At 38.2% G+C, this 13,862-nt stretch overlaps 1 non-coding gene across 1 annotated transcript; it reads right to left on the bottom strand.

The window, feature by feature from the left end:
- Positions 1–13,503: 13,503 nt before the first annotated feature.
- On the bottom strand, positions 13,504–13,587 carry TRNAP-UGG (transfer RNA proline (anticodon UGG)). Its single transcript is given in 2 exon segments — positions 13,504–13,539; positions 13,551–13,587. It is a non-coding gene; the product is annotated as a tRNA-Pro (tRNA).
- Between the last annotated feature and the right edge of the window lie 275 nt (positions 13,588–13,862).

Raw genomic sequence — 13,862 nt, 5'->3', positions numbered from 1 at the left:
TTATGACAAAAGAAACAATATAGATTTAATATATCTAGACTTTGCAAAAGCTTTTGATACCGTCCCACACGAAAGACTACTTACTAAATTAGCTTTGCATGGAATAAGTGGTAGCCTATTAGGTTGGACTAGTAATTGGTTGAAAGGTCGAAAACAGAGAGTTGTTTTAAATGGAAAAACTTCTGGATGGAAAAGTGTTGCAAGTGGAGTTCCTCAGGGTTCCGTTCTTGGGCCACTTCTATTCATAGTATATATAAATGATATAGACCATGGACTAAAATCTACTGTTTCCAAATTTGCTGATGATACAAAACTGTGCGGAGTGGCAAATGATCACTCAAACCAATTAGATATTCAAGAAGATTTAGATAAATTACAGCAATGGTCTGAAAAGTGGCTAATGAAATTTAACACAAGTTAATGCAAGGTAATGCACATAGGTAAAAATAACAGCAAGTACGATTACAAGTTATTTGGAAATTCGTTAACAAAAGTGGATAGTGAAAAAGATCTCGGCGTAATTATCAGTAACGACCTCAAATCATCCAAGCAGTGTATTTCAGCCTCTGAGAAAGCAAATAAGATTCTGGGATTGATTGCGCGATCTTTTGATTTCAAAAGTCCATCACTCATTAACAAGCTATATAAATCGTTAGTTCGTCCTCATTTGGAATATGCTGTTTCCGTATGGTCACCGAATCTCATTAAAGACATTGACAGACTGGAAAAAGTACAACGGCGAGCCACAAAACTGATTCCAAATATAAAAAATAAATCATACGAAAATCGACTTAAGCACATGAATCTGTTTTCCCTAAAAAAGCGTAGACTCAGAGGTGACTTGATACAGGTCTTTAAGATTTTAAAGGGAATTGACAACATCAAAAGTGACCAAATTTTCACATTGAATGAGAATCAGACAAGAAACAATGGTCTCAAACTGTCCGGAAATAGATTCAATTTGGAAGTAGGTAGAAACAACTTTGCCAACCGTGTAGTTAATGAATGGAATAAACTTCCTGCACAGGTAGTGCAATGTAGTTCAGTTCGAAGCTTTAAGAATCATTTAGATAAATACCTAAGTAAGATGCTGTAATTATTATAATTTATGTTATATTATTTGTTTTTGTTTTGTTATAATTTGTCTGTCTGATTTTCATTTATTATTAGTTATATGTCAATTTATTATCATTTACTATTTACCTGTTTGTTTGTTATTCAACTATACCAATGCATTTATTTATGTATTTTAATTGTTATTTACATTGTTATAGTTTTAATTTATTATTAATATTTTATTTAATTAATATTTTTTTTTTTTTTTTTTGCATCCGACCTAGATATGGATCAAAAGGTCTCCTGTCGGCATGCTTTGCCTTTGTAATCCTTTGTAAAATAATACTGGTGAGGCAATCGACTTCCCACCACTCTTCCCCAATGCACGAGAAAACACACATCATCGGTCAAACAAATGCATCTATATCTATTCAGGCATTGTCGAACATAAACAATACGTCTATGCAGTCACGATTTATTTAGATTCGTTCAAATACACACGCGCACGCCCTCACACACATCCCCAGTAGGTGCCCGCATACACACGCACATACAAACTAACAAACACGCTCATAATCAATACAAGCTTAGCAACTTTTGCCCTGTTATCGTAACCCTCACGGGTTTCTACTCTTCGTGTGTGTGTGTGTGTGTGTGTGTGTGTGTGTGTGTGTGTGTGCGCGCGCGCGCGCACGTATATTCTGGTTGTTCGACATCTCTGTTGAATTTGGAAAGCAAGTGCGCTTCCCATACGTTAAACCCCGCTGAAGTCGGAACCAAATACTTCAAATATCGGATAAGTTGCACAATTTCGTGCCCTCGGATACACAACTGATATATCGGATCGTTCTCTGAGATCTATGGGAAAAGTTAGGCTCTCGGATAGATATCGGATACGTATCCGATATAGAGCATCGCATCTAGTGTTATAGTTATCCGAATAATGTTATATCATTGTGCAGTATATAATGTTTTTGTTTTGTTTTTTGTAATTTTTGTAAAATAAAAGATGCACAAAGTAATTTTCAGATATGTTGTGTATGAAACGTGGCGGGACTAAACCTTAGACTTCCCCCTGATAACTCGGTTTGTGTGTGTGTGAGTGTACGTGTATGTGTTTTATATATATCTCGGCTTGGCGTTCCCCCTAATTGAAGATCCAAACACCAGTCTCAACTGTGCCAGCCCAAGAGAACAAACTCTGTGATATTATAACGCCTTATAATTGACATTTTCTTATCGCCTCCTGGTTTGCCAGTACTCAAATGATAATTCACAACTTTTCTCTCATGCCTGTCTGAGAGAACTCGTGAGGGAGAAATAGATAAAAAGCATTTGGATAAGAGGGGTGAAAGACGGTGTGTCTGGGACTGAAATTACAGATACTATAAAAGCTAGAGAAAGAGAGCCAGGGCGTGAGGAGTTTCGAGAGTATGTATGACTAGTACTACTACTACTACTACTACTTGTACTACTGTTTTTATTTTCTTGTTTTTTGGAAACTACATCCATCCTCATGGAATTGTGTGCTGAAAGCAGTTAAGACCTGTCACCCACATAGTTCATTGACCCCTCCCTCTCCCACCAATGGCTGTGGTCGACTGCCCTATTATGTTTTTTCCATTTCACCTTAATGAATTCTAAGACAGAAATTGATTTATCCTACTTTCTACTACCGTCTGCTCAAAACCGGAGTTTTCTTTGTGTGTTGATTTAGCAGGTGGGGACCTGGTAACTTTTAGGCATAGGAGAGCTGATTTTACGAGTAAGAATGATAGTCTACATCTCATCCACGCCACTAAACTGCTCTTTGGTTATATATATATATATATATATATATATATATATATATATATATATATATATATATATATATATATATTTTTTTTTTTTTTTTTTTTTTTTTTTTTTCTGCCATCACGTCTGCAAGACAAGCGTTGAATGGTTTTGCGTTTGGACCAATTGCGACCGAAATTGCGAAGGTTATCGAAGTAGTGAATGAGCCTTGATCTACATTCTGTAAACGCTCATCGTACACGCTGATTTTTTTTTTTTTTTTTTTTTTTTTTTTTTTTTTTTTCATTCTCAGGAGTTAGGTCATTGTAACAAGGGGCCATTAGATCAGATATTCGTATGTCAAAGAAAGTCATTTGTCCCCGTCTCCAGAAACCTTCTCCTCCTCCTCTTTTTCTTACTATTATACTACCACTACTTCTACTACCATTACTACTACTACTACTACTACTATCATTTATGTGGTTGTTCACATATAAACGACCTACATCCGAGGGTTTTCATAATCATATAGTCATCCACTTCCAATTTTGTTTTCTTTTGTTTGGAATGTTCAATTCAATTTCATCTTATGTCTGGGGGTGGAACCGATAAGTCAGGCGTTTGGAATGTAGGCAGAGACGTTTACTCAATATTTGTTTTGCGACGGTTGTATCTAAAGAGACAATGTCGATGATTTGAAATGAAAAATGAATGGTGGGAAAGAATGATGTCGCTGTGGTGTCCTCGGTCCTGTCTTGGAGTGGGTGGTCTCGAGATCACTGATCGTAATAAATAAAGGATTATAGCTCGCACAGGACTCGAACCTGCGACCTTTGCGAATTCTGAAAGGGCCAAGTGCAACACTCTGCCAACTGAGCTAGCGAGCTAACATTATTGATGGTTACTTTATTTATATTTAAAGTAGTTTACACGTGAGGTCACGTACGGAGTGAGCCGAGGGTAGAGATATCTTCCCATGTTCCCCTTTCTTTTGTTAAGAGTACTACTTAAACAGCACGCTCTCTCTTAATTCTATCTACTGAAGAGGATTGCAGTTTGCAATCGAATATATAGATTCCCCGTTTCCAGTCTTTTCTACTCCAACAGTGGTTTCGACGTGATTGACAAATGTGTGATTACATTTTTCACCTGTAATATATATACATATATATATATACATATATATATATATATACATATACATATATATACATATATATATATATATATATATGTCTGAATAAAAATATTCTTCTAAAAAACGCTGTGGAAGTCGGGGGCAGGTGGTATTACGGTGACACTTTGTCTTAAAAATATTCTTGAAAAAGCGCTTCGGTAAGTCGGGGTCAGGTGCTATTCTTCTTCCTCTTCCTCTTCTTCATCTTCGCGTTCTTCTTCTTCCTCTTCTTCTTGTTCTTGTTCCTCTTCTTCTTCTCCTTCGTCTTCTTCTTCTTCTTCTTCTTCTTCTTCTTCGCGTTCTTCTTCATCCTCTTCTTTGCGTTCTTCTTCTTCGCGTTCTTCTTCTTCGCGTTCTTCTTCGCGTTTTTCTTCACGTTCTTCTTCGCATTCTTCTTCGCGTTCTTCTTCCTCGCGTTCTTCTTCCTCGCGTTCTTCTTCCTCGCGTTCTTCTTCGCGTTCTTCTTCGTATTCTACTTCGTGTTCTTCGGGTTCTTCTTCGCGTTCTTCTTCGTGCTGGGGATCCTGTGTTGGGGTTCCGCCCCAAGGCCGAAGGGGAAAACGAGGGATTGCTGTTTGCGCAGCCAAGCCCCCGGCGAAGCCCGCGGCTTATATATATATATATATGTATATATAATATATATATATACATATATATATATATATATATGTATATATAATATATATATAATATATATATATATATATATATATACAGACATGGCAGAATTGAACAGACACAAAGAAAATGCATTTCTGCTCTTATTTAATGCTTAATGTTAAAATTTACCTAATATGTTATATTCACCTAGATTTATGTTTCAGATTACATACAAGATTAATCAAGCATGTCACAAACCCAAGGACCAGTAGACCTATCTGAATTTCAGCGAGGTCATATTGTGGGTCAACATGAAGGTGGACTTAACGCAAAATATCTGGAAATCTGTCAATACCCCTTTCTACTGTTAATAGAGTAATCGTACAATTCACCAAAGGGGGGCAGGAATGGCACAAAACCTCATTCACGTCGTCCCGGGCCCTCAGAATGAACCTTGCATCTCGTCAAAAGAAATGTCGAAGAGGATCCACGTTGCAAGGCCTCTGACTTAGCAGTACGAGCTGATGTTAGTCCCAGAACACCCGTCAGGTATCTCCATAAGCTGGGTTACTACGGCAGAGCTGGAAGAAGGAAACAACTCCTTCGTCCAGCCAATATCAAGCGCAGAAAGGATTGGGCTGTTGAGTTGGTGGAGAGACCTGTGGCTTTTTGGAGCACTGTCATTTTCTCTGATGAGTCACAATTCGCATTATTTTCTGACAGTGGAAGATTGTGGGTCTGGAGACTCTGTAGTCAAGAGTTTGACCTCAAAAGACTGCAGCCAACAGTGAAACATGGGGGCATTTCAATAATGGTGTGGGGTGCAATTTGGAGTGATGGTCGATCAGAGCTTGTGGAGTGTCAAGGAAGCATCAATTCAGGCATATATGTTTCTATATAAGAGGAAGGACTCATTCCAATATTCTCCAGTGGTAGAATGAGTAAAAATGTCTTTCTATTTATGGATGATGGACTTCCTTGTCAAACTGCTCAAGCAACACAAAATTGGTTGAGCCAAAATGGAATCAGGAAACTCCCATGGCCAAGTCAGTCCACGGATACGAACCCTATTGAACACCTCTGGGGCATATAAGACAGACAACTTCGCAAAATAAACAGGAAGCCATCTTCAAAGCCCGAACTCTTAGGATTACTACGGGAAACATGGCAAGAAATTCCTCAAGATGATATTCGTGAACTAATCACTAGCATGCCTAGAAGGGTCCTTGCATTGAAAAAAGCAAATGGGATGTCAACCAAGTATTAGTTATTCATATTGTGACCATTTATAAGCACTTTAACTATATCACTTGCTTATTTGATAAATTAAACGATTTCTCTTGGTGTCTATTCAATTCTGTCATGTCTGTGTATATATATGTATGTTTGTATATGTGTGTATATGTATGTGCATGTCTGTGTGTGTGTGTGTGTGTGTGTGTGTGTGTGTGTGTATGTGTGTGTGTGTGTGTGTGTAGATAGATCGATTTGGATGTAGGTGTCTGTAGACAGGCGGGGTTTATAAGCCCACTCACCCCAACACACACACCCTTCTGAAAGCATCGCCTCATCTTCGAATTTATGATACTTTTTCGTTGTCATCAGTCTATTGTATATTCCATTATTGTTTCAGATTATCCATTCTGGGTCGATACTTTTACATGTATTACCTCTTGTTTGCATCTATTATTAATCTTAGTTCGAACTTGTATAACACAGACACGGTGAAAGCTACTTTAAATATAATTGAATATCCTTCCTCAGGGAGAGCTCGCTAGCTCAGTAGGTAGAGCGTTGTAATTGAATCATTCAGTAATGCAAAGGTCGCAGGTTCGAGTCCTCTGCGAGCTACAAACCTTTATTTCTTTCAAATACCCATGTCGAGATTACCCACCTCAAGACAGGACCGAGAACATCACAGCAACGTCCACCCTACCCACCATTTATTTTCACTTAAAATTATCGACATTTTCTCTTTAGCTACAACAGTCGCAAAACAAATATACAGTAAAAGTTACTGTCTTCATTGCAAACGCCTGACTAATCGCTTCCTCCTCTAATGATGCAATATCCATCACCGATCATACCATAAGAGAAAATGGAATTCAACATTACTAGTTAAAGAAAACGGGATTGGAAGTGGATGACTATATGATTATTAAAACTCGGAAGTAGTCCTTTACATGTGAACAATCACGTAAAAGTTAATAGTAATAATAGAAGGAAGAGGTTTCTGGACACGAGGACAACTGGCCTTCTTTGATATATGTGATCCAATGGCTCCCTGTTACAATAATCTAACTGTTGAGGCGTCTCCTGAGAATGGAAAAGACAAAAAATAAAGATGTAGGAGGAGAATATACAGAATATGAACCAGGGCTCATTCACTCCGATAACCTTTGCGACTTGAGGTGAGATGGGTCCACGGGCAAAGGCATTCTACGCTTGACTGGCAGAGGTGATGGCAGTAGTGTAGAGTGGATAAGATGTAGACTATCATTCTTACTCCTAAGATCAGCTCTCATATGCCTAAGATGTATCAGGTCCCTACACCCTAAATCATTACACATACAAAACTCCGATTTTGAGCACACTCTAGTAGAAAGTAAGATAAAAGAACTGTGTTAGACTTCATTAAAGTGAAATAATGTAAAATATAAAGGATAGTCGACCTTAGTCATTGGCAAGAGCGGCGTCAATGAACTTTGTCTATGGAAGACAGATCCTGACTGCTCTCAACACACAATTCCACGAGGATAAAACTCGTAAAAAAAAAAAAAAAAAAAAAAAAAAAAAAAAAACACTAGTAGTAGTAGTAGTCATACTCATATACCCTTGAAACTCCTCACGCTCTGGCTCTCTTTCTCTAGCTGCCCCTCTCATAGTATCTGTGTAATTTCAGTCATGGGTATCTCCCTCTCTCGCCCCTCTTATCCAAATGCTTTTTAGCTCTTTCTCTTTTCCTCGTGTGTTCTATCAAACATGAGAGAAAAGTTGTGAGCTATCATTTGAAAATTGAGTACTGCCAAACTAGATGAACACAAAATGTTAATTGTAACGAATTATAATATCACAGAGGTTGTGCTCTAGGGCTGGCACACGTGGGGACTAGTGGTGTTAGCATCTTCAATTTAAGGAACGTAAGGACTAGGAATCTCACCCGAGGTGGCCAGCAAACCATGCTGCCTTTGCACGTCTGCGCAGCTAAATTGTAGACAATGCGCATGCGTCAATGCTGGAAGAAGGTCCACGAACTACAGAAAAAGAGAGGAGGGCAGAAATTGGAGGGAGCAACAACTTAGTTCTCGACCACAGTCTTGCATTGTCTACCAAAGGCTGAACAAGCTAAGCTGATCAGACTCAAGACATCTTCCCTGTTGTTCCAGCCCACACGTGGTTCAGAGCCGCAAGGTAGACAAAGCTATCGCCAGCATCCAGCTGTGAGCAAACACTGTGAGAAATAGATACGGGATCAAACGGGTTCTGATCTTGACAGAGGGACTTAGCTTCGCTGGGGTTTGCGACCAACCTTGCTCTTGTGTAGACCTCTACGGCGGCATCCAGGGTGTCTTGTAGTCCTTTGCCAGTGCAGCTGACAAGAGCATCAACATCAAAGTGCTGAAGATCCGTCACCATTGTCTGCGAAGTCCTCGTAATGGACTGAAGTCATGTCGCACGTTAAAGGCGCTACCATCCCCAAGGCGTGACGCTGTTACTCCCCAATACACACATATAAAAGTGCGGTGAAACCTCGTACCATGACCATACCCGATGGTCCTCCGAAGGTACTTTATACTAAAGACGTCAGAACGCCTCTCCAAGTCAGTTCATGTCTCATAGCCGTACAGAAAGACAAGGAGCAGAAACAAAAACACTGGGCAAGGAGCCAGTGAGTCAGCGTGAACAATGGAACCAGAGAAACACAATTAATAATTGGTCTGTGACGCCTGAAGCTAAACGGACAGTGTCGATAATTTGATATGAAGACAAATCATTGAAAGAGAGAATGACCTTCCTCTCGTGTCCCTCGCCCTCCCCTTGGCTGTATAATCTGGAAAAGGGGAGGAAAACTTTGCAAGAGGGAATGGCGAGGAAAAGGCAAATGGTCAAGAAAATGGTTATAGCTCGCACAGGACTCGAACCTGTGGCCTTTACGATTTTTCAGAGTCAGCATATGTAACGCTCTACCAACTGAGCTAGCGAGCTAACATATTGTGAGGTTAGTTGTATTATACTTACTCTAACTTGATTATGCATTGGCTGTGATATATATATATATATATGTATATATATGTATTATATATATATATATACATATATATATATATATATATATATATATATATATATATATGTATGTGTGTGTCTGTCTGTCTGTCTGTGTGTGTGTGTGCGTGTGTGTGTGTGTGTGAGAGAGAGAGAGAGAGAGAGAAAGAGTGTAGATTAATACTGCTGAGGGTTCTAAAATCAGATGATATTTATTAGATCATAATTACCCCCAGAAAAGGTGATCTCCAACTTTAGAACTCAGCAAAGCGTAATGACGGCGAAAAAGAACAGTTCCTTACACGTTATGGTGATAATACTGGTGAGGCAATCGACTTCCCACCACTCTTCCCCAATGCACGAGAAAACACACATGATCGGTCAAACAAATGCATCTATATCTATTCAGGCATGGTCGAACATAAACAATACGTCTATGCAGTCACGATCTATTTAGATTCGTTCAAATACACACGCGCACGCCCTCACACACATCCCCAGTAGGAGCCCGCACACACACGCACATTCAGACAAACAAACACGCTCATAATCAATACAAGCTTAGCAACTTTTGCCCTGTTATCATAACCCTCACGGGTTTCTACTCTTCGTGTGTGTGTGTGTGTGTGTGTGTGTGTGTGTGTGTGTGTGTGTGTGTGTGTGTGTGTGTGATTTAAAAAAGACAATAAGAAAAAGAAAACGACAATACGAAATGAACATCGCTGAGAAATCCAAAGAGAATCCCAAAGAATTCTATAGTTACATTAGAGATAAAAAGGTTGTTAGGAATCACATTGGTCCACTATTATCTGCTGACGGTCAACTTGAATATTCAAATGAAGGAATGTGTAATCTCTTAAACAATTATTTTAGCTCGGTATTCGTAAACGAAACACCTCAAAGTGAATTCCAAACTGAAACCTGTGAAAAGTCTGGGGTAAACTTACTCACTACGGTAAATATAACAAAAGAAACAATTAAAAGGTGTATAGACAAACTCAAAGTTAATAAAACACCAGGGCCTGACGGTTGGCATCCAAGAATCTTAAAGGAAATGAAAAATGAGATTGTTGTTCCATTAGAAATTATTTTCAAGAAATCCATCATATCCGGAGATGTCCCAAGAGAATGGAAGCTAGCTAACGTTACTCCCATATTCAAAAAAGGTGACAAAAAGAAACCAAATAACTATAGGCCTATTAATTTGACTTCGATCGTAGGAAAAATAATGGAAACTATCATCAGAGATGCTATCGAACATCATTTAGAAAGTAACCGTTTGATAAATGATAGCCAACATGGTTTCAGACGGAAACGTTCTTGCGTGACTAACTTACTCGAATTCTACAACACAGTTGTCTCGAATTATGACAAAAGAAACAATATAGATTTAATATATCTAGACTTTGCAAAAGCTTTTGATACCGTCCCACACGAAAGACTACTTACTAAATTAGCTTTGCATGGAATAAGTGGTAGCCTATTAGGTTGGACTAGTAATTGGTTGAAAGGTCGAAAACAGAGAGTTGTTTTAAATGGAAAAACTTCTGGATGGAAAAGTGTTGCAAGTGGAGTTCCTCAGGGTTCCGTTCTTGGGCCACTTTTATTCATAGTATATATAAATGATATAGACCATGGACTAAAATCTACTGTTTCCAAATTTGCTGATGATACAAAACTGTGCGGAGTGGCAAATGATCACTCAAACCAATTAGATATTCAAGAAGATTTAGATAAATTACAGCAATGGTCTGAAAAGTGGCTAATGAAATTTAACACAAGTAAATGCAAGGTAATGCACATAGGTAAAAATAACAGCAAGTACGATTACAAGTTATTTGGAAATTCGTTAACAAAAGTGGATAGTGAAAAAGATCTCGGCGTAATTATCAGTAACGACCTCAAATCATCCAAGCAGTGTATTTCAGCCTCTGAGAAAGCAAATAAGATTCTGGGATTGATTGCGCGATCTTTTGATTTCAAAAGTCCATCACTCATTAACAAGCTATATAAATCGTTAGTTCGTCCACATTTGGAATATGCTGTTTCCGTATGGTCACCGAATCTCATTAAAGACATTGACAGACTGGAAAAAGTACAACGGAGAGCCACAAAACTGATTCCAAATATCAAAAATAAATCATACGAAAATCGACTTAAGCACATGAATCTGTTTTCCCTAAAAAAGCGTAGACTCAGAGGTGACTTGATACAGGTCTTTAAGATTTTAAAGGGAATTGACAACATCAAAAGTGACCAAATTTTCACATTGAATGAGAATCAGACAAGAAACAATGGTCTCAAACTGTCCGGAAATAGATTCAATTTGGAAGTAGGTAGAAACAACTTTGCCAACCGTGTAGTTAATGAATGGAATAAACTTCCTGCACAGGTAGTGCAATGTAGTTCAGTTCGAAGCTTTAAGAATCATTTAGATAAATACCTAAGTAAGATGCTGTAATTATTATAATTTATGTTAAATTATTTGTTTTTGTTTTGTTATAATTTGTCTGTCTGATTTTCATTTATTATTAGTTATATGTCAATTTATTATCATTTACTATTTACCTGTTTGTTTGTTATTCAACTATACCAATGCATTTATTTATGTATTTTAATTGTTATTTACATTGTTATTGTTTTAATTTATTGTTAATATTATTTTTTGTTTTTTTTTTTTTGTTTTTTTTTTTTTTGCATCCGACCTAGATATGGATCAAAAGGTCTCCTGTCGGCATGCTTTGCCTTTGTAATCCTTTGTGTGTGTGTGTGTGTGTGTGTGTGTGTGTGTGTGTGTGTGTGTGTGTGTGCGCGCGTATATTCTGGTTGTTCGACATCTCTGTTGAATTTGGAAAGCAAGTGCGCTTCCCATACGTTAAACCCCGCTTAAGTCGGAACCAACTACTTCAAATATCGGATAAGTTGCACAATTTCGTGCCCTCTAATACACAACTGATATATCGGATCTATGGGAAAAGTTGGGCTCTGGGATAGATATCGGATACGTATCCGATATAGAGCATCGCATCTAGTGTTATGATTATCCGAATAATGTTATTTCATTGTGCAGTATATAATGTTTTTTTATTTTGTAATTTTTGTGGAATAAAAGATGCACAAAGTAATTTTCATATATGTTGTGGATAAAACGTGGCGGGACTAAACCTTAGACTTTCCCCTGATAACTCGGTTTGTGTGTGTGAGTGTGCGTGTATGTGTTTTATATATATCTCGGCTTGGCGTTCCCCCTAATTGAAGATCCAAACACCAGTCTCAACTGTGCCAGCCCAAGAGAACAAACTCTGTGATATTATAACGCCTTATAATTGACATTTTCTTATCGCCTCCTGGTTTGCCAGTACTCAAATGATAATTCACAACTTTTCTCTCATGCCTGTCTGAGAGAACTCGTGAGGGAGAAATAGATAAAAAGCATTTGGATAAGAGGGGTGAAAGACGGTGTGTCTGGGACTGAAATTACAGATACTATAAAAGCTAGAGAAAGAGAGCCAGGGCGTGAGGAGTTTCGAGAGTATGTATGACTAGTACTACTACTACTACTACTACTTGTACTACTGTTTTTATTTTCTTATTTTTTTAACTACATCCATCCTCATGGAATTGTGTGCTGAAAGCAGTCAAGACCTGTCACCCACATAGTTCATTGACCCCTCCCTCTCCCACCAATGGCTGTGGTCGACTGCCCTATTATGTTTTTTCCATTTCACTTTAATGAATTCTAAGACAGAAATGAATTCATCCTACTTTCTACTACCGTCTGCTCAAAACCGGAGTTTTCTTTGTGTGTTGATTTAGCAGGTGGGGACCTGGTAACTTTTAGGCATAGGAGAGCTGATTTTACGAGTAAGAATGATAGTCTACATCTCATCCACGCCACTAAGCTGCTCTTTGGTTAAATATATGTATATATATATATATATATATATATATATATATTTTTTTTTTTTTTTCTTTTTTTTTTTCTGCCATCACGTCTGCAAGACGAGCGTTGAATGGCTTTGCGTTTGGACCAATTGCGACCGAAATTGCGAAGGTTATCGAAGTTTGAATGAGCCTTGATCTACATTCTGTAAACGCTCATCGTACATCCTGATTTTTTTTTTTTTTTTTTTTCCATTCTCAGGAGTTAGGTCAATGTAACAAGGGGCCATTAGATCAGATATTCGTATGTCAAAGAAAGACACTTGTCCCCCTCTCCAGAAACCTCCTCCTCCTCTTTTTCTTACTATTATACTACCACTACTTTTACTACCATTACTACTACTACTACTACTATCATTTATGTGGTTGTTCACATATAAACGACCTACATCCGAGGGTTTTCATAATCATATAGTCATCCACTTCCAATTTTGTTTTCTTTAGTTTGGAATGTTCAATTCAATTTTATCTTATGTCTGGGGGTGGAACCGATAAGTCAGGCGTTTGGAATGTAGACAGAGACGTTTACTCAATATTTGTTTTGCGACGGTTGTATCTAAAGAGACAATGTCGATGATTTGAAATGAAAAATGAATGGTGGGAAAGAATGATGTCGCTGTGGTGTCCTCGGTCCTGTCTTGGAGTGGGTGGTCTCGAGGTCAGTGATCGTAATAAATAAAGGATTATAGCTCGCACAGGACTCGAACCTGCGACCTTTGCGAATTCTGAAAGGGCCAAGTGCAACGCTCTGCCAACTGAGCTAGCGAGCTCACATTATTGATGGTTACTTTATTTATATTTAAAGTAGTTTACACGTGAGGTCACGTACGGAGTGAGCCGAGGGTAGAGATATCTTCCCATGTTCCCCTTTCTTTTGTTAAGGGTACTACTTAAACATCACGCTCTCTCTTAATTCTATCTACTGAAGAGGATTGCAGTTTGCAATCGAAATATATAGATTCCCCGTTTCCAGTCTTTTCTACTCCAACAGTGGTTTCGACGTGATTGACAAATGTGCCATTACATTTTTCACCTGTAATATATA

Source organism: Oratosquilla oratoria, chromosome 9 (genome assembly GCF_046742065.1).
Source record: "Oratosquilla oratoria isolate Oo_2021 chromosome 9, ASM4674206v1, whole genome shotgun sequence".
NCBI lineage: Eukaryota > Metazoa > Arthropoda > Malacostraca > Stomatopoda > Squillidae > Oratosquilla > Oratosquilla oratoria.
Note: the sequence above shows the minus strand (reverse complement) of the source record. Positions and strands in the feature narration are given on the sequence as shown.